This window comes from Cavia porcellus, unplaced genomic scaffold, assembly GCF_034190915.1.
Source record: "Cavia porcellus strain 051 isolate PalLab524CR breed Dunkin Hartley unplaced genomic scaffold, mCavPor4.1 scaffold_5, whole genome shotgun sequence".
Classification (NCBI taxonomy): Eukaryota; Metazoa; Chordata; class Mammalia; order Rodentia; family Caviidae; genus Cavia; species Cavia porcellus.
In genome coordinates this window covers 40,743,701-40,770,784 of record NW_026947488.1, presented here as the reverse complement: position 1 = coordinate 40,770,784, position 27,084 = coordinate 40,743,701, and the positions used below count along the sequence as shown (strand labels likewise).

The 27,084-nt window shown below is 38.5% G+C and overlaps 1 long non-coding RNA gene across 2 annotated transcripts; it reads right to left on the bottom strand.

Annotated features, from left to right (window-relative positions):
- Window positions 1-589: 589 nt before the first annotated feature.
- LOC106029039 (uncharacterized) lies at window positions 590-24,240 on the bottom strand. 2 transcript variants are annotated; one of them, XR_002788230.2, is made up of 4 exons: window positions 9,464-24,240; window positions 5,074-5,207; window positions 4,587-4,770; window positions 590-4,029 (listed from the first exon to the last, which is right to left on the bottom strand). It is a non-coding gene; the product is annotated as an uncharacterized LOC106029039 (long non-coding RNA). The 2 variants fall into 2 exon arrangements; XR_001202681.3 differs by lacking the exon at window positions 9,464-24,240 and having other exon boundaries at window positions 5,074-6,272.
- Between the last annotated feature and the right edge of the window lie 2,844 nt (window positions 24,241-27,084).

The following is a 27,084-nucleotide window of genomic DNA, read 5'->3' as shown; positions in this document are numbered from 1 at the left end:
TGATGTGTGAGTATGTGTAGGTGATGTGTACGCTTCACTGAAACATTTGACATGCAAATTTTCCTTTATTCTCCCCATGGCATGTTCACTTCTTTAAGAAACAAATCACCCAAACTGACGATATAAAATAGTCATATAGAATTTTGTGTTGATTTAAGTTAGATTACCCTAAAAAAAAGAGACTTGCATTTCGAAATTTCACTTGAGAAAATTAGTAGGATTGGCTGAGGCTGGCTTACCCTTTTATGAGAACCAGTTATGTACATTTCTTTCCTCTTTATTCAGTGATGTCACAGTGGTGCCTTAAAATTGGCCACAGTAGGAGTATTTACACCATACAAATTGTCCAACTCTACAAATCAGGGATCTAGACATGTAACTGTTAAAAATTTACCAGCGCACCATTGAAGCTACACACAGTGGTACAATACCTAGATTTTGTCAGTTCCCTGAAGAACAGTACAACCGTGTGGGTCCTCAGATTATCTCATGTTGAGGACCATCACCAACCAGACGCTGGATGCAAGCTCCTAGATAGAGCCAGACAGCCCTGGTCAGCTGTAAGACAATTCCTGATAAGGGACTCAGCTGTGATCAGTTACTTACGAATTTATTTATAAAATGTCCACTTAAAAATTTATAATGGAAAAATTGAAAAATACAGTAAAACAGAGAGGATAATACAATGAACTCGCATGGACCTACCATCCAGTTTCAAAACAGTATCAGTTCATGGCCAGGCTTTTCACTGATTAGCATACCCTCTTCACTCCCTCTCCCACTAGACAACTTTAAAGTGAACCCCAGAAGTAATCTCATTTTGTGAGTAAATATTTCACTGAGTTCTAGGAGGTAGGAACGTCTCAATTTGTTCCTCCTCTCAACCTCATTAAAATATGTCTTCAGAAAGACACCTTTATTTTCTCTATGTTGCTGTCTGTATGTGAATTCCCTGGATCAAAACTAGGATTTATTTCCAAAGTATGTGGTGTGTTGAAAGATAAAAATGCAATCATTTTTAGACATAAACCATGTGCCAGACACTGCATGAAAAACTCTGACATATGCTATCTTCTTGGTACCACTGTAGAAACTAAATAATGCATTTCTTGGAAGGAAGAGTATTCCAGTTGTAAAAGGATTAGCAGAGTATAAAGAGGACTTCTAACACTCTGACAGTACATTGTTCTTTGCTGGAATGCTTATCCTCTTTCTCATCAAATCAAAACCTTTCTTAAAAGGTTATTTCAGCTAAACTTTATATACCAGCAGGAGTAATTCGATCAAGAACAAGAGAACAAGTCAAACCAGTTTCCATGTTTGGAAAAGGTTGCTGCCTGTTAGCGTTTAAAGTAGGACTTGTTATTCTAATTCTTCTTGCATCCCTTCATCCAAAGGAGAGGCTGAAATGTGACATTTGCATGTCGACTGCTCTGAGAACTTATCACAGACAGGAATCAATAAAATATCCAACAACCGAAGGTTAGAAGAGAACAAGCAGCAAAAGAGGGATTTTTTTTTCCTTCTGCATGAAACAGTGTTCCCTTTTATTCAGGCCAGATGCTAATTTTTATATCAAAAATATTGATTGAAGGGACTAGTGATTTTGGCTCTCACTCAAGTTTATTCAGGATCTTTCTTAATTAGGTTTGGGTCCGCTGCAGTGCCCATGGCCAAGGGTAGGTCTGGCTCTAATCACCACATCATGCTCTCTACTTCATCCCGGGCCAAGGACTAAGGCAAGGAAATTGCAGCTTCTTTGTTTCTCCAGTCCACAAGTTTGTTTTTTTCCAGATTTGAAGCAGGCATGGAGCAAATGTGTAAGGAAGACCAAAAGAAATGTAATGGTTTCACTATGATGAGATCAATCTACCCTACGACTTGATGGTGATCCCCAGCATGAATAAAGCTCTGTGTGTGAAAAATGAATGGGTAGCAATGTGAGGTCATGGAAAAAGATCTTGGCATCTTTTAAATGAAAACTTTTCAACAGGCTAATGCAGTCAATCAGTCTATGAGATTTTTAAGGAGTAAAATAATCTCTTTTGCAACAATACATGATTTCCCCATAGCGTGTCTATTTTGTAAATAATTGTGGTTGTCATGAAAGTATTTTTATAGCGTCTACACCAATTTCCTATAATTTATACAAATCCTTTAAAAGCTTCATATACAAAGAACTTCAATAAATCATAGTCACAAATTAGACACCTATAACAAAATGGATTTTCCATTATATATTAAATAGTAGGTTGTTAAAATATATATATATGATTCAGTTCGCCTAAAACATTTCCAGAAAATAGCTGTGAAGAGTTTTTAGCTCTGAAGTATTTCTCAATTAAAACTTCAAAGTATGAATTGTAAGAGATTTTATTAACAAGACAACCCTAAATGGAACCTAATAAAAGTTAAAGATTTCCTACATAGATGGTCCTGAAATGCCTATATATAATCAATGTTATAGCAGATTACATAAAAAAGTTAAAAATGTTTTATTAAAGTGAGATCATGCCTAAAAAAATGAAAATGCTTTTGAAAATTACATTGACTTGTTATTATACATTTATTATTTATAAAACCAAGCAGAAAAAATTGATAGTTACTCCCATTACTCATCATACCCCTTCAGTGTGAATAAGAATAAAAGACCATGGATTACCAGATATTTAAAGAAAAGAGAAAAGCCAAAATGAGTTGTCAAGATGTAAGAAAAAAAGAAAAGAAAGAGAGAAAAATTTCATTAGGAGAAACAGGTAAGTCATGGAAAAGAGAACTTTTGGAATGTTCTAATTATGAAAGTTGTTGTAGGTCAATCTGTTTGTGTTATGTGTAGATACCACATCCACAAAACAAGAACAGGCTCATACAAAGACACCCAGAGTTCACAAAAACATAAAATATATAAATTAAAACATTTGGTGAAAATAAATAAATAGAGAACAAATAAACATATTTTTCAATCCCACATATAAAGCAAAGAACAAAAAATTTAAGTGAGAGAAAATTTTAAAGGTATAGATGGTCCACACAGAAAGACCTATATATATCCATTTAATAAAAAGTTGACAAAGAATGAAAAATTTTTAAGACAGAAGAAAAATCAAAGAAATAATAACTGAACCATTTCCTTGGAACTGAAACAAAACAAAAGATGAAGATGGGCTGATAAGGACCAAGATAATGAATAAAAAAGATTTTCACCTAAACATGTCCTAAGGAAATTTTACACCAAGGATGAAGAGCAGAACCTAAAAGTTCCCAGCTCAACAAAAAACAATCTTCCTTTAAAAGGTAAAAGTAACTAATTTTAAGTGAAGAGTATTATAAATAACATGTTCTCCAGAAAAAGCATACTAATCTTCTCACCTATTAATGCTAGATAAAATGTTTAATTACCTCACTCTGCACCTTTGGTAAACATAATCATTTGTATAATGTTTGACAGTCTTATAGAGAAAGGTTCTCCTTAATATCAGATGGCCATTTACTAATAACAAAATTTTCATGTGTATATTGACTGCTTGTTTTTGAGTTTTTGCATGTTTCTGAATTGAGACTGCTGCCACATTTTCAATTTCAAGTGCCTTGTGAGCAAAACAGTGCAGCTATGTGTGAGAATTCAAATGGAAAACCATTTTCAATCTAACATTCCACATCTAGCAAAAGCCATTTAAGCAAGGACAGCAAGATTAGAATTTTTATGGGAATTTTATATCTTCAATACCCTATCTTTAAATAACTTCTTGACAAATCCTCAAATGAAAGTTTCTTTAAAAACAGAAGATGTAGATAGTATCCAAGAAAGAGTGGATGTTTTCTAGGAATGCAATGAAAGTAAGTCCCAAGATGATCATTTATTACTCAAGCAGATTAAACTGTTGTGATAAAGATGATGGATTAGCTTTTTTTGCTCCCAACAGAACTGTAAATTCCTATTTCTGATTGGCAAGCATTCTCTCCCACATGGTGTTTCAAGGATCCTCTTCTCGGCTGTGTCCTCACATTGTCAAGGGACAAGGACTCAACCTGTGGAAAAAGGAAAGTGAGCAGAAGAGGCCATCTTGTCATCCTTCTCTGATGACTGACTTAACTCCGTCTTGTGGGATATATTTGATAGGCTGACGTAGGGAGTATCCAGAGATGGGCAGGAATAACACACTGCGGATAACACACTCTGAGTCCTTAATTCCTAGAGATCAAGTCCTCCCCTCTCAACACCGCTCCCCGACCTGCTTCATTCACTTGCCTAAGCAGATGAAATCTTACATGTTCCATCAGGGACACCAGAGGCATAACACACACCAGGCTGTTCAGCAGCTGGACCTGTTACTTCTCATCCCATCTCTCCTCACTGTCTATGGGTCCATTCGCCTAGCTCCTCAAAAATTATATGTTTGTTTCTGCTCACAGTGTACAAGGCTGTAAAATGTGAGTACTGTTGGCTAAGTACCTTTGTAAAGGCTGGGCTAGATGCAAGGTGGGGGTGCTTCCCATCTGCTGTTCCAGCCTCAAGAACTTTGGGCATGCTAAGCCTGGCCCATATGCTCCCCAGGATATGAAGAGAGAGGTGACAGGCTTCTCACCTCTGAGATCTTCACTCTGCTTCTCATGTTGTCACATCTCACTTCACGACCCTCCTGGCTTTCATTAGTAATGGGGAAAGCCAGCCACCTGGGGATTGGTGGAGGTTTGTTTGGGATTGGCTCCTTTAAATTTTCACTTTGTGTCACAGGGATAATAGCCTGGAGTCAACGCTTCAGTGAAATGCTAGAAAAGGGAAAATATGGTCCACTTTATGGCTTGTTTACCCATCTGCATCTTCCCTTATGCACGTTCTTGGAATCCCTCCTCGCCTGGGTTATGACCTTTGAGCGTTTTGCAGCTTGTTCAAAGCTACTCTTTAGTGACAGTTTAAGGACTAGAAGAGGGAGCCACTAAAAATATCAGCATGCACAGCAATTCATTCTGCCGCCATCCCATGAACTGCCTTCTTCCGTGTTCACGTCCAGCCTTCAGCATGAGTCTATGTGAGCGATATGAAAATAGAGTTTATATATGGCAGGGCCTCACCTTAAAGAAGTAAGAATGTGGTGGTATGCTTTTAGAAAATTCTTGTTCATCATGATCCCATGGGCATGTTCAGGTCTTTTGGATTTATAATTCCAAAGTTGGTGATGAAACAGATGTCCTATTAAAGGGAAAAACTTGAGAGGGAAGCAAGTTGAACACATATTTAGATACAAAAGAGCTAATACATGTTTTAAAAGATAACTTCTGGTTATTATCATGCTTTTGCATTATATTCATTAGGCATCCCAAAGATGAAAATTTTCTTTTAATATCATATAATGTATTACTTATCAAATGTGTTAATGTATAATGTATTACTTACCAAATTTTAACATATGAGGAACATTGAAAGTATACCTGTATATTAAATTTGCAAATTCCACCTCTGAAAATTTACCATAAGTATAAAGAGCTTCAGTTTATAACAAAATTATTATTTAAATAATCAGAAACTCTCTCCTTACAAATAAGAAGTACTAGATAAATGGGAAAGTCTCTTAAATATAGATCTGGGCCTGCACAAAAGTTAGGAAAGTCTTCAGATTGAAAAATGATGGAAAATCTAAAATCTTAAACTAACGTAGCTGAGCTGAAACTCTGGAGACTTCTGGGACCTTTGTGGCCTAACTAATTAAAGGATTTAATGCCTACATCAGGAACAAAGATAGGAGAAATGCTAGTGAGAGTTTAGAATAGAAAAAGATGATAAATCAAGTTGTTCTCTCTAGGTTCTAGATAAAGAAAAAAATGATGTATTCTGAGAACTCATGGTCTGGTCTCATGAGTTTGTTATACATATACAGCCAGAATTTTTATGTCAATAAATTAGCATTTCATACGTTCTTTGCCAGTAGAAACTATTATGTGCCTGGGAGAGGCATCAGAAAATCTCTCAAAGTGGGCCAAATTCTTATCCTCATATCCCCAGTGAGTTTCCACAGAAAATGTACCCTCTGTTCACAATTTCAAAATTCATGGAGAATCCCCTATAAGCAAGATCAGTAGAAACAAATCAAAACAATGACAACATACATTATAAAAAACAACATACATTATAAAAAACATCATGTTTAATTAATTAAAGATATAAAGAATGATTAGAGTATATATATGAACAGATGGGAATAGGCTTGAAAAAATAAATCTTTAGTTCAAGGTCAGACTGAAGTATACAGCAAGATCCTGAATCAAAAAGAGAGGAAATGTTAAAATTTAATTGAAAACAAAATCTCCAAGGATGGGTGAAACAACATGTTAAATACAAATTAAGAAAAATATTAAGGAATTGCAAGAAAGAAAATCATTCAGAAGAAAGCCCAGGGATATAAAATATGAAAGAGTTTAAGAATGAATTGAAGCTATCACAAAGATTTAGCAACAAGGATCAGAATATTATTTGTAAAACAAGTGTTGGAAATAACATAATGTCAACAAATGGATTTTACTTTTAATGTGCTTTTACTTAAGTTCAATTAAGGCAAATGATAACTAAAAATGCACCTTTGACATTGAAAATTTAAATATTTTAACAAACATAATTAAATATTTAAATACTTGAAAGATATACTTGCATAAACACACAGGGAAAGATCTAAAACACTATACCATATTTTCTCTGAACAAGTGAGGGGTGTGTGTGTGTGTGTGTGTGTGTGTGTGTTTGTGTGTAATCTTCCATGATTAAAAAACAAAATTAATTAATTTTGAGGAAAAATACCACTATACTAGAACAATTCAGAACATTACTCTCAGCAGTTCTCTGTCGGTTCCTGACTGCATTGAAGTCTCCACTGGCTAGGTACTAAGCCCTGAAGAGACTACTTGAGGATGCTTACAGGTCTGTGGCTTTGCATTTAGAGAAAAATAGCAGCAATGTCCCTTGAGAGGCCTCCCAGTCACACAAAGTGTACCATAGGCCTCGGGTATGAAGGGTCATTGCATGTGGTCAGCATCTTTCTGTGCAGGTGGTGATGGAGCTGGGGCTCCTCTTGTGTTGTAGGATAAATTTGTAGACTTCCCAGTACCACCCTTGACCAAGCTCCTGGAGTACGTACTCTCTGGAGACACTGTTGATCATTCTGTATTCAGGGTGAGGAATCTGACCTCCTTGTGGACATCACTCACTCACCTAGGCTGGGCACCCCACTTCATTCATAATTGTGGTTCCCCAAGTTGACAGTCACTCATAAGGTACTAGCAAAAGTGAAATCTAGGAAAAAACAGTGATTTCAAGGGTAGATTCTGCTGTGGACTGTTAGTTTGGGGCTTTAAATCATAACATAGTATTGCAATAACAATTATGTATCCACAACCATAAATATTATCATAAACATTATGCTATCAGCACAACAACAATTCCAATATAATGGAAACCCCATCCATCACAGCCTGATGACACCTGCATTTGATTAAATGCCTGTAAGCCATTAAGCTCTTCCACAGGTAACAAACAGCCACAGTCAGAGCACTAAAGGGGCGATGAGAGTTTCTTTATCTTCCCTGTCGTGATCATCAGCCCTTCCCTAGTCATGGCATTTTCTCGGTTTTCTGCCAAGTATAACACAGCCCCTCCTTTTCTTCTAGCTAGAGCTAGATTCTAAGTTCTCCAGCATAGAAATCCTAAAGCAGCCCCTGAATATTTACAAACTAATTTGATTCTTACAGTAATATTTGAGTTGGTCTTGTTCCTCCAAAATTAAGGATGAAGAAATCAAGTAAGAGTGACAAGTAACAGTGGATTTCAATAACACAAATCACTGCATCACCAGATTTTGTGAATCTATCTGGCTCCTGCTCTCCTGAATTGCCTTCCTATACAAACATTTACTGAGTAATTAATATACCAAGCTTGGGAGTAGATATTGGGAAAGAAAGATATAAACCACTTTTCTTCCTATCTGCAAAATTCTCAGGTTCAGCAAAATGAACTCAGTGGCCTACTTAATGTAACAAGTGCTTGTTGAAAGTAAACTAGATTACAAACTACATTTAATAAAAGATCATGTCTCCACACCAATTTTATTTTCTCCACTCTGATGTCTGATTAGGGCCCACACTGTGCCTCTCAGCCCCCCTGGAGGTTACATAGAAGGAGACATAAAAGAAAAAAACAAAGAGAAAATAATTACAATGGTAGGTACATCCAATATATCAATCAATTTAAATATAAATGGCCTATACACAGTTAAAAGACAGAGATCATTAAAGTGGATGAAAAAATCAGAAAAGTGGTTAGTGTTAGAGCCAAGATATGGTCCCAAGATGGTCTGAATCTGTGCTAGAAGCTCTTTCCACTTTACCAAAGAAGCTGAGTATTTCTTTTATTTTAAGAGGACTCTGCCATCAATATGTGTGTGCATGTATATATACATGTATATATGTAGATCTATATATTTATATAGATATTTATAAATATCTATATATTTATATAGATCTACATATATATGTGTATACATATTCAAATATCTTGAGTCAAGCTACAGCTATAAAAACAATTTTTAAAAAATACAAAATAAAAGTCTGAAATAACCTCAATAGTGAGAATAGTTAAGGTGATTGTACTATTTTGGAATGTGTTAGGCTGCCAGTTCAAAAATAATAAATGATGTCTCAACAAATAGGGATTTCAATTTTTGTCTAAGAGAAGGTCAGACGCAGACCATTTCTGGCACAGATTCAGCTGATCTATGGTGCCACCAGGAGCCAAACGAGCTCTGTCGTTCACTCTTCTTCCCTCGGCATATGTCATCCTTTCTGTTGCCTCTTTACCAAGAGGAGGGTGTCATAGTTTAAGATTTTACATCATCATGCCAGGTATCAAAAAGGTAGAAAGGAGGTTGCAATAGTATGCTCCAATTTTTAGCAGGAAAGCAAATGCTTTCCCTGAAATTCTCTCAGAAGATAACTGCTTTCATCTTACTGACCAAAACTATATCCTGTGTTTGTAAAATAGGCTGGGAAGATGAGTATTTTGCTTTTTGAACTTATCCAATTGTAGGTGAAAGAGAAAAGAAGGCACATCAACCTCTTTATAGTGACTGCTCTGGTACAGTATATCCAAATGGCAGCAAAAAATATTCAGTGCTTTCCCTAGCACTGGTTTTGCTGTTTCTTCTTACGATTTTCCCTCAAAAATTTTTCATGGCAAAGTATCTATGTTAGTCAAACCCTCACTTACCTTCATCTAACATTTCTACCCTTCTATCCTAGCATAGAGTTGGATCTCTAAATTCTATCCTGGATTACTGTATTTATGTTTCCACAGATTATGACATATACTTCAAATGAAAAAAACTATAATTTAGGTGGATGTGTCATATAAATGATACATAAAATCCTTCTCGGTTTTGCAGCCAAGATATCTAAGTCATTTCTCCCCAGGATGACTTACAGCACTTGGTGTAGAGCAGTGGAGGTGGACCTTCGGCACACATGCCGCAGCGGGCTGTTCGTTACCGTTGAAAGCTCTGAAAGGTTTGCCATCACTCGTGTGAAGTATCAAGCCAGGAGCCAGAATGTTCTCAGGAGCAAATGATTAATAATTCAACCCCAGACTGACTTCTCGTTTTTTTTTAAAGACAACACAAAACAAACCAAAAAAAGAGGATAAAAGTGATACAGATTTTTTAAAGTAGGAAATTAACACTAGTTAATATATTGCATATTGTTGCCTTAAAAGTAGTTGTTCAGATTACAAGATTCAAGCATGAGAAAAATGATCAAACAATGAAAACACAAACTGTTCTTTTTGATGAATTTACTGAGATTAGTAGTGTAGTTATCGGTCTCCTGAACAATAAAAGTGTTCAGCTTCAATTGAGGTTGATCCACAGAGTCAATAATGTTACCAAGGACCGTGCTTTTATGCCATCTGTGGTATCAACTTCACCGTAAGGCTATATTACCGCATGGTCACAGGATGGCTGTCAGCAACTATAGAGCTAAATGTTTTCTTATAGGCATGAACATTTTCAAAAAGAAAGAAAGAACTGTCCTGCCCTTACCTCAGCCATTTAGTTTGTTGCAATCTTTCCCCTTGCTCTGACAGGATCCATGCTGGTCCTATGCTGAAAGCAATCACTGTGCCCCTAAGGACACAGTGATCCAGTGGGTGACAACCAGCCAATACCTCCCTGAGGATAGGAGTGAGATCAATTCCATAAAAAGAGCAAGATTCATGGCTACATAGCAGGAGAGTGGGCTGGGCTGTTGGGAAGGCACCCAATTTCCACCAGAATTCTGCATGGCTTCTTTACGATCTGTGAGCATAAACCAGATTTCCCCTCTGAAACCTAGGACTAGAAAGACCTGCTCGGCTCACACCTCCAGGACCTTGTAGCAGTTAAATAAGGCAACCCTGGTAGGGGAATTGTGCACACTGAATAGTCTGCGGCCACATAGTAAGTTTCTAGATGAGCTTCTGGTTCACAGCTAAGCATCTCCAGGTAGTGACCCATCCAGTTTCTCTTGGTCTTTCCCACACTTCTCTGCACCATCTAAATCCCAACTGCAGGCACCTACCTCCCTTTTCCTGAGGGTTTTCCCTGAGTACTGGCTGTCACTGCATAGTGGAAAGCAAGTCGCATGTAATTCTCTAGTACATGAGAATGAGTACTAGAGAATTACCATCCTTCTTCCCAGCACAGGAGCTCCAAGCCTGTGATGGAGGTCCAGAGAATCTTCCCCTACTCCCAGGGTGAGATAATTCTGGGCTGTGTCTTTCACAGACCCCAAATGGTACTGCACAGTGAAAGCTCCAGGTGCCCATAACCATAATTGGCTTATTTACAGTTTTAATCTTTCTCTGCTCCTGGTCTCATACCCAGCTGTACTTCCTGGAATCACCTCTCAAATAAACTCCTCACACTCATGTCCTGGAATCAGCTTCTGCAGGAATCCAAATGAAGAACACATCCCTGTAGCATCACATGGGCATGGCTATGCTTATTTGGCGTGAAAATTGTATGCCAGGCATTTTATTCTAGAATACATTCTATGATCCTTTTTAAGTTATTTCTGTGTGTTTTCATTTTCTGTGGGTAGCGTACTTTTGTTTCTAATTAGATCATTATGTTCCTGGGCTAACTGAGGGTCAAGCATGGCCTGCCTCCAGAGAAAGATGAAACACAAGCCGTGGTGGCCAGATGTATTGCTCCCAAAGTCCTGTCCTGAAGATAGATAATGCTATTAGCAAGTAGAGCCTACAATTAGTCCTTTTACCAGCAAAGTACACACTAGACTGTGATAAATTTGCATGTTGGAAGGCAAAAGAAAAAAAATACGTTCAAGATGCTTTTAATTAGGCACCATTTAAAAAAAAAGTTCCATTTTGCACTGGGCTCATTTTCTGTTGTAACCAAGCTATTAACCAAGCCATCCTGAGCTGGCCAATTCATTCAGGCTCACAAGAATTGATCGCCAAATGGTTATGTGACCGTTTGGAAAGAACGATTTTTGAAAGAATATTTTACTTTCTAGTAGTAAAGCACAAAAATATTATAGAGGGAATATCTAACTACACTTATTTTCTTATTTTACAATTGAAATCAAATTTGGTTTAAATCTGAACCCTGCCCCAGGGCCCTTGCATTTGCTGCTCACTCTCTCTGGAGCATGTTTTGCTGCATGGCTGCCTCTTTTTTCATCATTTGAGTGTCAGAAAGAGCTTATCTTTCTCCTGAGGAAAACTGCAGTCAAAATAGCCACTTGCCACATGTGGATGCTGAGCACTTATATAAAATGTAGGCTACATATATATAGAATGTGGACTAGATTTTGAAAAAAAGAACAAAGTAGTCTACTGATAAGTTTTTATGTTGATTATATTTTGCAGTCTTTTGTTGATATAGTAGGTTGAACATATATTAAATTAATTTGAGCTGTTCTTCACTTTTTGTGGTGTGACTAATAGAAAAATTTTAAACAGACATGTGGCTCCTGTTTGTGGCTGAGATGCTATTTCTGTGGCTCCATGCAGACCTAAATCATCTCCACTTTGCACTCTGTCTCTCCCTATCTCCATCTCTCTCTGTCTGTCTCCATCTCTCTCGGTCTCTCTGTCTCTTTATCTCTATCTCTTTCTGTATCTCTCTGTCTCTCTCTCTCTTTCTTCCTTCTCTGTCTCTGTCTCTCTCTGTCTCCCTCTCTCTCTGTCTCTCTCTCTCTCTCTCTGTCTCTCTCTCTCTCCCTTTCTGTCTCTCTCTGTCCCCCCATCCCTCTCTCTCAGGAATTACATAGTGAATCACCAGCTGTTTCCTTGTATGCTCTAAATGCCAGCGTCCTTGTCACCCAAGTTCTTCTGCACCAGTGTCTGGCACATAGTAGGGCTGAAAACATATTTTGTGAAATAAATAGATTAAAGAATGAAGGAGTAAGAGACAGAGAGCAAGCTACCCCACCCCACCAGAGAGCTCTCTAGGTTAAAGAGCTAGACTATGCCCCTCTGCAGGCAGAGGAGGGAGTTACACAAAAACAACAGCTTGCTCACGGGCCCTTACTGAGTCCTGTTTGATGGTTTTCTTTATGACATCACAATTAGAAATGTGTGACTCTCTCTTTAATCTGATCAGAACAACATACCCACCTAGTGCACATCTAGCTTACAGAGGATTTCCCGGTTATTAGGAAACTAATGATTCAGTAACTAAGGTGATTGACTGGGATCAAACAGACTCTCTCACTGACCTTCTGCATAGCCAACCATCATTACAACAATAAAGAAACTAGAAGAGCTGTGCGGGGCTAGAAGTCACCACTAATTGCTGGCCTCTGAGTCCTGTAACTGCCACTAAATGGCTAAGTGTGTTATGAAAGTGATATAATTAAACTTCACAGTTGACAACCCCATTAAGACGAATGAGAAAGTTCACACTCTGCTCACTACTATTATTTTTAGATTTGCCTGTCTGAAGACGCAAAGACTTTGTCCAGACCAAACCAAAACCTCCTTACACCTTGCCCTGAATTAGCTCTGTCCTATACTGGAAACCAATAGTCTGCAGCTGGCCAAGATAGTGCTTTGTAAATTACGTGATAAATTGTACTTTTCACCTTGTTATTCCAGAATAGACTTCTCTTTAGTCAAAGAACAGAAAAATACGTAGTTGCGAACTCATGTCCAGATTGTCCCCGTTCAAATTCTATCCTGGCCCATGATTCGTAGAAAGGTTTTTAAATGATTTTTTAAAAATTTCTTTCTGTTCCTGATTCCTGATTTTGGCTATTCCCATTATAAAATACTTTGGTTACAAAAAAGAAAAAAAGAAGCCTTGTTTTTATGTACATATTATTATGTCTTTCCTAAGACACAAATTATTTCAAAGGAGTAAATTTATCATGGGTATAAATATCAAAACCTCTCTGGAATTTTCTACCAGTCTTTGCCAAAAGCTGGGGATGTTTAGTCCAATACTTCGTTATTACTTTCTATAGATAAGAAACATTCAAATACTTGGAAATATCTAGCTTTTTGGTGTGTGAGAGAACAACACCATTTTAGCTCAGTCTACTATAACCAAGTACCTTAGACCAGGTAGTTTGTAACCTGAGATTAGGATGCCAGCGTGGTCTGGTTCTAGTGAGGGTCTTCTTCCAGGGTGCTATGTGCAAACTTTTGGTTGGCAGAAAAAAAAAAAAGAGCAAGGGTATTCTCTGGGGGATCCTATGAGAGCACTAGACCACTCCCTGAGGTCTCTCCCTTCACGGTCTAATTACCCCACAGCCTCCACGGTGAGGGAAAGTGAGCAGATGCCTGCCCTCACAGAGCTCTCTGAGGAAAAAACAAACAGAAGCCTGCTTTTCTTGTGTCAGCACATAGCTCACAGGTCCCTTGAGGGCAAGGGCCACTTTTCATCCTGTGGTGCAAAGGTTATCAGAGCTGTCTCTTCAAATAACACCCTACCAATGAATTTTATATCTATGTTCAAAACTCACTATGTATTTGCCTTCAGGACTCCGATTGCAATTTTCAGTGAACAAGTGAACTCTAACCCATTTTTCTGGGACACAAAGGACAAGAAACGGGCAGCATCTGTACTCAAAAGCTGCCAGGATGGTGCCTACATCTAGGCAGTCATTCACAAGCCCAGTCATTGCTGGTGCTTTCATTTCAGCAATTCTGCCTCTCCCAAGGGTGGCCCTGCTGTCCATCACCTCCTCCACACCACTGTCTCCACTCCTTACGTCCACCCATGTCTCCATGCCTGCTTTGACAACCCTCCCACTTCCCAGTTTTACTGAGCAGTACTGAAACTCAGTAAACATTAACCTCTCTTGCGAAGGGCATTTTGAATTAAGATTTGGAAATTATTCCAAGTAAATGAAGGTTTCCAAATGATTCCAAGTAAATGAAGCCCCAGGTTAACCTAGTATACTTAAATTTGAGTTGATCTCCCTAAATCCAAAAAGATCCTAATCCTAAATCCTAAATCCTAAATCCAAAATTCATATTAAAATGAATTCCCAAAAGACACTGTGACTGCTTTACCAACTTTCTGCATTTGATTCTTTCATTCTTTCCAAATCCATGTTAACTGTAAACATCCATGAACCCGTAAAAATGAACAAAGAATAAGTTAAAACTGTTGATGACAAATGTCATTTATGTAATCTTGTGTCATTTATGTAACCCTTTGAACAACACCAGCTGTTGGGTGATAGCATTGAAAGAAGCATCTATCCCTTGAAGTTGTTATTATCCTGGAGCAGAAGCCTAGGGACGGTATCGTCTCTATTGCAATTAGGCCTAGGTACATCCTAGAACTCGGACAGCCCCAAGACTAAATAACAAACCTCAACAACATGAGAAGCATCACTTCAAACCTCTAGGCCTCCTTCTAGAGAAAGTACCTCACTAAGGCAGCATGTCCCCAAGGGAGGGTGGGGGGATGGAGCTAGATAGGAAACTAGAGAAAAAGCACTGTTTTAATAACCCATCTGACATATTTTAATCATAAGCTCCATTCATCCAAGTCCAGCTTGTAACTTAAAAAATAAAGTAGTGCCAAGAAACACCAATAATTTGACCAGGAAAGGGAAAATAACATTTGAGGTCTATTTCCTCCTATTCTGGACTATGTTACCCAGGACAGCCCCCCTCCCCCAGGGAGAGGGAGGAGTTGGGAGCAAGCTTCATTAGCCATAATGATAATTACACGCACTTTCAAAGAGGCTTTTATCCCCAAGGCTTGAAGTGACCTATAAACATTAATTAATTTAAGCTCTGGGTAGCCCAGCACCACTATGCCTTTTGTAAAGTAGAACAAATAGAAGTGCACCGAAGTTAAGTGGCTTCACGGGGCTCATGCAGGCAGCTTGCAGCACCTTTGTCAGGGGATCAGACTCTGCCTTGTGACTACCCCTAATCCAGTCCCCGGCACAGGGGGCTGCCAGAGGTGGAGAAAGGAGAGATCCTGCAAAGTAGAGGAAAGCCAGGCAATGGCTACACTTCTGCCAAAATGATAGGAAAACACAGCAGATAAGATCACCCCCAATTTACAGGAGGTAACTACCCTATCTTTCCAAGTTTTCTTTAAGCAGGACTTCTCAAACTTAAGGGAACTGCTTATACCATAGATCTGGAATCAGCAGGGGGTGGTGAGGCCATGGTCCCCACAGCTAAGCAAGCTTTCCCCGACACCAGTGACAATTGGCTGTGCTATTTATTTTCCCCTTTATCCAGCCCTGCTCTGTTTAACTTTCTTCAGTACTCATGTGTTATTTTTTCACTGTCCTCTCTTTTTTAAGTTGCTAGATGTTATTTATAGGAGGAAGCACATGGGTCTTAACAGCCTGGTTACATGGGTTATATATTTGGAATTTGGAGGCAGAATTGCGAGCATATTGTGCTGCAAAGATCAGGTTGGAACCTGGCTCATCTGTCCTTTGTTGCCAGCGTGAAGAGACCAACAGACAACCCTGGGAGCAGGTCTGCCTCAGCTCTTCCTACAAAATGCACAAAGAGAATTCACTTCATGATACTTATTATTCAATGTAAGTATTTTTTTTAAGTTGAAGCTCTAAAAACTTATTTTTAAAAAATTAAGAGGAAGCACTAGAAATTAACAAATTTGCACTATTTGAATAAGGAAAAGAACATAGTTAAGACACAAATATGGATGCCTAAACCTTCTCCTAAAGAGTTTACAAGAATTGATTGTATTATGTGTGATGATATGAACAGCTACTTTGGAAAAAAAAGAGATATTATGGTTGCCATTGCTGATTTCCTATCATCATGTTGTAAAGTCCAGTAATTCTTTTATTCTTTGTTTAGATTGATTTTAGTTTGTTTGTATTATTTAATTTTAATACATATGAAGATATGGACAGCTATTTTGAAGAGAACAAGAGATATTATCATAGCCATTGTTGATTTTCTTACTGTCTGGTTTTGAAGGCCTGTAATGCTTTCATTCTTATGTTTTGATCAGTTTTATACTATTTTGTTTTGTTTGAATTCATTGTGTGTGAAGATATAGACAATTATTTCAAAGAGGAGAGACATTATGGTAGCCACTGTTGATCTCCTGTTGCCTTGATTTGAAATCCTGTGTCATTTGCATTGTTTTGTTCTGTTCTGTTTTGTTTTACCTTCTTTAAAATAAAAAAAGACACAAATATAGCATCATATCTAAGCAACTCTAAGCCACAGAGATGAGCAGAAAGGCATTTTTTATTTAATTATAAAGGAAATAGAACCATAAGATGAAACAAAACAGCGATAAAAAAATAGTAGAAAATTACAATAGTTACTATGTTGCATATTGTAACAGTCTTCTAAACAGTTGCTCAGATTACCTTTAGGCTTCCAAAGTCAATCAAACAATACAGTTCCTCTGAATCAGCTGGTTGCTCATGGTGGGAGTGAGGGATGGTCTTCTCTCCCAAGCCCACATACTGGCTGGTTCACAGGCAGGGGCTTAACTTCCACCCTGGTTCTCCTCATTCCTTGCTCCAGCTGGCTTGCAGGTGGGGCTTAGCTTCCTCAATCTGGCATTTAATCAATCATTCACTCCCCTCCCAACATGAGGATAAAGATCTGGGCATTTGGAAACATTTGGGTAATTAGCCCAGTTTTCCAGTTTTTCGTTATAAGAAAATTAATTCAGTGACATACTGGTGGCAGGGTTATCTTTAAAACAGGGTGTTAGGTTTCTCAGAGATGTGGAGTTGTACAGGCTCTGGAAAAGTTTATGGTTATGTTTGTAATCACATTCAATGAGGTAAGGAGCTCTAGGAAGGCCTGAGTGAGGAGTAGGGAGGTTCCATGCAGGGCACAGTCATCAGGCCACGAGAGGAAAAGGATCATGGTGAGGGTGGCCTGAGAGATGTGACCTGATCCAAGACAGGTAGTCTGAGAGGCAACGGATAGCCCAACAAAAGAAAACAGACAAGGAAAGGTATGAAAGTGAGAAATACATGCAAATTGTAGGAAATGAGTTCCTATTGTTAGGACAAAGAAAAACAGAAAGGTGAGAGATATTTTCATTTGTAGGTGTAGTCATAGCAAAGTGTCACTTAGGGCTCACAGCAATCCTCCTGCATGGCCACATTGCTGTCCTTGATCGGATAGGTATCACTGAGAGCCTGTGCTAAGCTCTAAGCAGGTCTGGGCTGATGAAACAGGACTAATGTGATCCCTGAGCTAACAGAACTTACACTATAGGTGCATCAGAAAAAAAAAAAAAAAGACAAAAAAATAATGAACACATACATATAAAAGCAAAATGAATGAAAAAGATATGGACTTATGTTAAAGAAGAGAGGCCTCTTACACACTGAGTAGGGGTGATGAGTCCTGACAAGATGGCATTTCAGTTAATTTCAGAAGGACACAAAGCAGCTAGACTTCCGGAAAATGGGAAGCATAGGACTGATGCAGACAGAATAGCTCATGCAAAGGCCCTGAGACAGAAAGTAATGGGTATGTTCCAGAAACAGTGAGCCTAGAGCTCAGGAAGCCCAGAGGAGAAACATCCCAGATGAGATATGGAAATCCTCAGAAACCAAAGAGATTGTTGTAGAGCCTTAAAGATCATAGTGAAGATAGTGTGCTTTATTCTAAGTAAAATGCACACCAAGGATGGTTTTGGCTGGAAGTGAGGTGACAAGATTTGCATGTTTCAAAGATTGTTCCCATCACAAAAGAATTGGGGAAAAGTAAGAGAGAAAACAAGAGTCCTGGTAAGAGATGGCAGAGGGCTGATGGGTGGTACTGTCTTGGATGTTATGTACCATAGTCATCTGCATTAGCACAAATCTTTAGCATTGATCAACTTTAAAAGGTATAATAAAATGTGCCTAACTTTTCTGTCAGAAAAGTAAATGAATAATGATGGATGAAAAAAGTCAATTTTAAAAGAAAGAAAATGCTACTGAAAGTTAAATATATAAACATTTATGTGCCGAGGAAAGCCACAAGATGAGGATTATACCTTCCGGTTATCGCAGATTTGGATTTCGTTTTCCCTTACATGATCATCTGTAAAAACTTACAAATGAAGAGAAATTGAGGATGAAGATGTAAGAAGTTGTGGGTCCTTAAGCAGTAAACTTTTTGAAGATGTCTCTCCTACTCATCCTCTCCCACCAGGCTCACATAATCATATTGTATGCTGATAAATATTTAACAACTTGCTCTGGAGGTGAAGGAGGGAAAGGAAACCAACTTGGGGGAGCCCTGGCTTGCAATGTTGCTGATTTCTATGGAGTAAGCATCCTTATCATGGTTGATTTTAAGCTATCAGCATGACGTCATTGACGCAGTTGGGAAGAGATGCGCAGAATCGCCTTTATGTTGCATTTCCCTGTGATGTGAATACATTCTAAGGTAATTGTAAAAAGTAATGAGGAAATGATAGGCTTTGAGTATTACTTTTGGTTTTAGTGCAGTTTATTTAATTGCATATTTATGTCATTTAATTTTGAATAACTGTCTTTAAAATCAGCTTGTGAAATTTCTAGAAATTTAACACTCCATTCTCACGAGTCAGTATGTTGACCTCGGGGTCTGCCAGGTACCAGTGACTGGACTGAATGAGACTCAGGACTTCCTCGGCGACTATCAGTTTTATCACTGGACTTGCAGAAGAGGTCTGTCATACCAGAATATTTACTACTAAACAGTTACTAAGCATTAACTATATGCACAAAAGTGGGTGCTTGGGGTGCAGAAAGCTACCTGTTTGAAAGTTTCCAGGTGCCAGGCACTATTCTAGATCCTCTGTCCTCTGAGGCATGCCACACTCTTTGGGTGACTAGTATTACTATCCCTGTTTTAGAAGACAAATTGGAGTACAGAGATGCTTAAGCAGCTGATAAAGCTACAATGTGAGTCCTTGCTCTAAAATTAGTATACAAAATAAAATGAAATCTCTGCCTTCCATAATCTTATAAAAACACATGTGCACATTTTGTATGCAAACATTCATCTTAATGTTCGCAGATCAAACTTTGGAATCTTGCTCTAATACTGGGAGGTTTCCCATTTTCTACTACAACTGAGCACATGAGATTACAGTCTGTTTTAATAAAATATGCCTTTATTGATAAGATAAATATTAAATTACAATGTGAAAAGCAATTATTTGACTCAGTTACCATGGAAATTAGCTCCATTTTTAAGTATCAGTGATTTGCCGTACATTTTTATAGTCACTGCCTATTTCTCTCCATGTCAAAACTTGCAGAGAATTAAATATAAAAACAGTTTGTAAGCCCATAAAAACCATAAGCTCTGCTAAATGGAAGACAAGGGAGGTAATTTGTACTGTCAAACCACCTTCTTAAACTTCAGAAGATGAATGGGGGCTAGGTAATTCAGAGTAAGAAATGTGAAAACTGTAAGAGAAAAACAGGTTTTTATCCAGTGCTTTCAATCTGTTGATCCTTTTAAAACAGTTTTTGATCCAGTGCTTGCAGTCTGTTTTGAAAGTATAAATGTGTGTCTCCAGAGTGGGGGGAAATGTGTGTCCAGTCACATCAACTCACACCAACAAGTTTTGTAAAGTCATTTCACATAAAAACGCCTTCAGACTTCTCAGAACCCTCATGAATATAATAGCTCAAATAATATTACTCAATCATCTATATGTTTAAAGACACACTTAATCAGTCTTTGGAGTACTGATTGGTTTTGGATTTCCTTCATTTTATTTTAATTTTGAGAAGTCTTAGTCCCAAGACTGAAACAACCTAATTGCTTTCACAACAAAATTTTCCCACCTTTAAGGAGGGGCTGGTGACAGAGTCTCCTCTGAGGGCCAAGTAGTTCTGCCCGTGTAGGCTACTTTTATTCTATTATTTTTAAATCTAGAGCTCACAATTTTCCTCTGCCATTACCAGGATCCCTTGGAGTTATCAAAGGGCCTGTTTTGTCCACTTTTGTAATAAAATTCTTTCCCTGGGCCCACAAATATTGGTAGGGCCTCTAATAATTTTAGCAGGGTGTTGTGCAAGAAAATATTTATTCCTTGTGATCAAAGTAGGGGGAAAATAATTTAAATCATGAGCTCAGGTTTTCTTCCCAGTTGAATTAAATCCACTTTGAAGCTGGTCTGAAGTAGCTGGTAGTTTAAGGGTTTTAAGACAGAACAGAACCCAAGGTATCACTTTGGAAAGCAGTGAGGGCACTGGCACTCCTCAGTGTCACCTCCACAAGCCCGGTTTAACTAGAAGGAGGAACAGGACAGACCTAGGTGCAGAGGGCAGGAGCTACCTCGGTACCAGAGGCCCTGGCACCCACCAACCCAGGCCTCGCCACAGACCTTGCTGGGTTCCTATGCTACCCCGGCATAAAGGAGACCTTGGTTTCCACATTTCCTAGAAAGGTTTGTCAGCGAACTCTGGCAGCATAAACCAGGTCAAATCATCCCTCTGCTTAGGACATTTTTTTCTGATAAATATAAACTGTCCACGGGGATCTGCTCCACTCCCACCTCTTCAAATGCTCCTGGCTTTATTCCCCTCTGTGCAACCACAGAAGCCTCTCTGCGGTGCGCTGGACATGCCAAGCTCTCACCTACCTACAGCAGAGCTCCACGTGGTGAACCTTCTTCCTAGAACTTTCTTCTATTATGTCCTCCTTTCATTCATCTCTTTGTCCAAATGTTAACTGCTTCAGAGTTGCCTTCCCTCATGCATCGTCCTAGTCTACTCAGGCTGCTATAACACCATAAACTTGGTGGCTTAAATTACTGGTATTTATTTCTCACAGTTCTGAAAGCTGGGGAGTTCAAGAACAAGGTGCTGGCTGGTTTCTTGTGTGATAAGGGCTGGTATCCTGGTTTGCAGGTGGCTACTGTCTGGCTTCTCATCTACATGGCACAGAGCAGAGAGAGGAAACATTCTTTGGTACCTTTCCTTAAAAAGGCACTAGTCTTTCTCTAGTGTCCCACCTCATGGCCTAATCATCATCCAGAAATCTCACTTTCAAATGCATCACACTAGCAATGAGGGATTTTGTCCTGACTATAGGGACAGTTCCTAGTATGCTTTCTGCTACATCCTCAGGGAGGGAGAGGAAGTGAGAGGGAGGGAACCCAGGCAGCTGTTAATGGGCAAGTTAGCACTGCAGACAACTGGAACTAATCCCTTCTGAGGACCCTCAGAGGCCACATTCACAAAGTGATTCCCAAGGGGGAAGTTGCCATGTTCCTGTCTGTTGCTAGTTGAGGGTTACTCCCCCTGCATCCATCACAGCACGCAAATGAGACACCCCTCTGTGGGCAGAAAATACCCTCAGGCAAGGCAATCAGAGTGGAGAGTCCTTAGCATCTCTCAGTGCTCCCAGGCCATATGGGGCAGCAGCAATGTGTGTCAGGAGACTTCACAATCCCGAGGGGTGCTGGCTCTGCAGTTCCCGATATGCTAAATACATGGATAGCTTTCCTCAAATACTACCAGTCTAGAACTCGATCAGCACCTCAGAGATCCCAGTCTCAGCCCCTACTCTGCATACTTGGATGGCATCTTTACACTTTGAGGTTAAGTCTCCTTGATCATTAAGTGGCATTTTGTTTCCAAGATGTAATATATAGAATACAGGTAGTACAGATGTTAAGATTAGGTAACAGTGGAGATGTTTTAATTTTAAGGGTTCTATATTTTTTAGATCAGCTAACTCTAATTGTTGAAAAAAATATCGTGAATTCTTAACCAGCTGTTGATTTCTCATTCAAGAACAGGCCAGTGCAAGTTGGTGGAGGAAGAGAAAATCTTCTGATCTCCAAGGTCATCCAAAAGTCAAAGTTCCTTCCTTCTACTAACTCAGAATCTGCCACTTTCAAGGACACTAGCTTCTTAACAGGTATTCAGATTTCAGGGGCCAGGTTCTAGAAATGAGTAAACCACTTATTGGGCAGAACTAATAGTTACAGGCCCCTACCTAGCCAGAAGATGTAATCCTTCTGTGTTCCCAGGAAAATAACAAATGGGATTGGTTGAATGCACACATAGAACAATACTGCCACGGAATAGATGGATGGATGGATGGATGGATGGATGGATGGATGGATGGATGGATGGATGAATACATAGATATAGATACATATGTAGATACAGATAGACACATTAAATGAAATATATAACTAATACATCACACCTGAATATAGCTTAAATCTAAGTAGGAGAATGTTGATCAAAATGATGGGTTTGAAATTAAGTCAAAGAAATACTAGGTTAATAATACTGAGAGAGTTATATAGATGTTGCAAATTATGCAGATGGGAAATGTATAGTCTCCCAGCTATATCTTATATAGAATTTGCTTACGCAAATTGTGTTTCAATAAATGTGAGACCAAGTCATGGAGAGAGAATTTGGCTCTCATTTTCCTAGAAAGTTAACCAGTTACACAATAATGCTTTTCAACAAGCACCCTAAAATTCAGCTGCTAGAAACAGTCATTTCAGCACATGTGGGCTGACTGAACAAGGGTGGTCCATGCTGACCTTGGCCCCAGAATGCAAGCTGCATCTAGGTCTCACATCCTCCTTAAAACAGCAGCTGCCGTAGGACAAAAGAAGCACAAGAAACATGCAATGTCTCTCTAGGACCCAGCCTCAGCACTGATGTACCATTGTTTCTATTCATGTTTCACCAGCTGAAACAAGTCACCTGGTGAAGTCCTCCAGGTCATCCAGAGATACAAAGGCAGTGACATATGGATAGCAATACAGACATGGATATTGACAAAGATAGATAAGAATATTCATGACAAGGCATTGAGTTACGCAATTATGGAGGCTGAGAAGTTCCATTGTCTGCCACCTGAAAACTAGAGACCTGAGGAAGCTGGTGGACTAGATGGTACAAGTCACAGCGAAGGGCAGACGAGTGCTGCAGTTGAAGCAATCAGGCAGAGACGAGGAATTCTCCTCTCCTGTCTTTTCTTTTTTTTTTTTTTTTGTCTTTTTCCTTTTTATCGGTACCGGGGATGGAACTCACGACTGCCTGCTTTCAAGGCAGGCGCTTATGCCGCTGAGCTAAACCCCCAGCCCCTCTCCTGTCTTTTCTAGCCAGGCCCTCAAAGGTTATGTGAGCTCTGCTCCCCTAGGGAAGGGCAATCTGGTTTGCCTAGGTCCACTTACTCAAGTGCTAATCAGTGGCCAGCATGGTAGGCTGTAGAAACCAGACATAACTCCTCAGTTTTCCTTCCATCTTCATCCTCTGCAATGTGCCTCTGCAACGTCCAATGTGCTCATCAGGAACTTTGAATCTGGCCCAGTTTTATGACTTGCTTTAGACCACAGAATTCAGCACAAGTGACATCCTACAAGCTCTGAGCCTCAACTCAAGAGCCTGGCATGTTCCCATTTTCCCTTAGATCTTGTCACCATTATGAGAAGAAGCCCACACTAACCTGCTGGAGAATGAACAGGGAACAGAGCCGCACTGTCCCAGCTGAGATTATCCTGGATGAAACAGTCTCCAGTCTGCATGTTACTGGACCATAGATGCATGAGTGAAACCAGCCCAGATTAGCAAAATCACCTAGCCAACTCATAAATTATTGGGAGAAATAATAAATTATTGTTTTAAGACACTAAGTTTTGGATTGTTTGTTGAGTATCAGTAGTTACTGATATGTATGGAATATATTGGCCCAGACCTGGCATGGAATAGGATGTGGTATGAGCATCCTCAAGTGTGCTTGTTGGATGGGGAGGCCTCCTGGAGCTTCCACATTTCCATCCTGAGCCCCACTTAATTGTTTCCTTCATTGGATCCTGGTATGAAAGCATGAGGAGCAGAACTGAAGCTGACTCTAAACCTCCTATCCATCCTTGACTAGCCAAAGTTAGTCAAATTACAGCTGGGCTGCAGAGAGAGAGGAATAAGGAGGAACATAATAGCCTAGAGACAATACCAGTCCTCAGTGGATCTCATGAGTGTGAAATAAAATGCTTGCTGTTATAGCACATTGGGATTTGAGTGTTATTTGATGAGCATTATAACAGCAGATACCTGAATAATTATGCAGAATATTTTCATGTGGAATTAATATACTGTAGGATGCATATTACCTTGTTTCATAAACCAGCAACATATTAGAACACATAATGTGATTTTTTACTGGTTTCACCATAATTGAATTGTTTCAGGAAATTTTATAGAATAAAAAACTCTACAGTGAATTCTTTCTGTAAACCCTAGTCCAACATCTTCAGTTATATTGATCTGTGAATTTGATCTTACATATTCATTGCTAGATTAAATTGAAACCAACATGAAGTCCAAATAAGAATGTAACAGTTCTAATCATGATTTCCCAATTCATTTATCATTCGCCAACAAATCTAAGCATTACTAACATTGTCTGGTAGATTGTCCCATTCATCTAGGTTATAAGACTACTGAAACAGATATAGATCATACATATTTAGAAGAATACGGTTTTTAATTCAAAACAGCATTTTAAAGCATGCATGAGATTATTCTATACTAGGAAATTCATAAATTATGCAGTCAAACTCCATCTTCAAAGACGCATCACAGAATTTTTTTCTCATTTCTGTCAACTATTGACATAGAGCTTGCATTAGTGCACAAATTTGAACTGCATGGCTCAGATAATTTGTAGCTACAAAGGCACCCACCCACACTCAGATCAAGGCACAGGGTCCTTTCAGTATTCTGGAGCTCTCGTGCTCCGTCTAGTCTACACTCTTGACAAAGGCACTATTCTGATCCCTCTTCTCCTTAGATTAATTGTGCCTATTCTTGAATTTCGTATAATTGGAATGATAGAGAATATATTATTCTTTTGTGTTTTTTCCCATTGAGCAGTATTTCTGTGAGAATCATCCACACTGACATGTAGCAGCCAGTCATTACTTCTTTTCCATGTTGTATGGATTTGTTAAATGTGTTGATCCATTCCAAAACTGACATAGACGTGGATTGTTCCCAGCTGTGGACTATTAGGAGTGAGTTGCTATGAATAATCTCAACCATGTCTTTTTGTCTATGTAAGCATTCATTCATTGGGTACATGGAAACTTCTTAACAGTGTTTTAATGAAATAAATTTTGTGTAACATAAGTGTCCAAAACTAGGTTGGTAAATTGTGATATATTCACATAAGAGAAATTGCTACAGTCATTGAAATTCTTCTTTTAGACAATTTTGATGACCATATGCAATATGGTTTCAGTTATGTTTCAAACTACATAAAAATGTCTAAATATACATGAGGTCAACGCTTATTTGTATGTGCACATGTTTTTAGAGTACGTGTACAGCCATCTAAACATATATGTGTACATAATAAACAGAAAAGAATTACTGTATACCAAAAGATTAAAAATGATGATCTTTAAGCAACAGAATAAGTAACATTTTAATTTTCATTTTTTAATAATTTCTCACATTTTCAACAGTAATGACACATTACTTTTATAATAAGAATACTTAATAAAATTAAAAACAGCAAATCTATCTCTGAGTAAAATCATGCATTGCATACCACATATTTACATTGCTTATTTTGGTGTATGCTATTTATTTAACTTGAACAACATAAAATCTTATCCCTCACCACATAGCTAATGAGTCAGGACTGATGTGACAAGGCCATACAGATATCTCCAACGTGGTTTGACTGCTAGTGATTAAACTTCTCACTAGTGTTACTACCCAGTTGTGCAATATCCAGGAAAAGTAACCATTCTAAAACAAGGAGGAACATAGTAGCCTAGAGAAAATACCAGTACTCCATGGATCTCAAAGAGTAGAGCCATAATCAACGCACTGTCAAGGAAATACCAAATATCATGATAGAACCAGGTTATGTTGCAGAAATGAACCTTTAAAGTGACATATAGGCTTGTCATATTTTGAAACATAATTGCTTGTCCTGTGTACTGTTCAGTTTAAATACCATCTCCTGAGTAGGTAACTGTTGTTTTATTCTACGTAATCTTTGTAACTTCAATTAAATCTATTTTATCATATTATTTGCCAGAAATGGTCATCTGAAAGTCTCAACCAAGGTAAAAACCAGCTTAGAAAGGTATCTGAAAAACAAAAAGTCTTTGGAGCATCAAATACTTCCTTTTACGATATTTCTACTCCAGGGGCCAGCAAATGATGACATATAAGGACAAATCTTGCTTCCATTCTTCTTTAATAGTCTGTGAGCTAAGAATAGTTTTATTCTTTTATTTATTTTGTTGTTGTTATTGAGACAGAGTTTCAATATTTTTCCAACCTGGACTTCAACTTACTAAGTAGCCCAGGGTGGTCTCAAACTTACTACAATCCTTTTGTCTAAACCTTCCAAAGGCTGGGATTACAGGCATACACTACTACATCAAACAAGCTTTATTTATTTTCTTTTCTTTCAAAGAGTATAACACCAAACAAAACAAAACAGAATAAAGCTAATCAGGACAGACAATGAAAGAGATACGGGACTTCAAAACAATGTAATAGGAAATTAGGAATGGTTACCATAATGTCTCTTGTTTTCTTCAAAATAGCTGTCTATACCATCAGACATAATAAAATCAA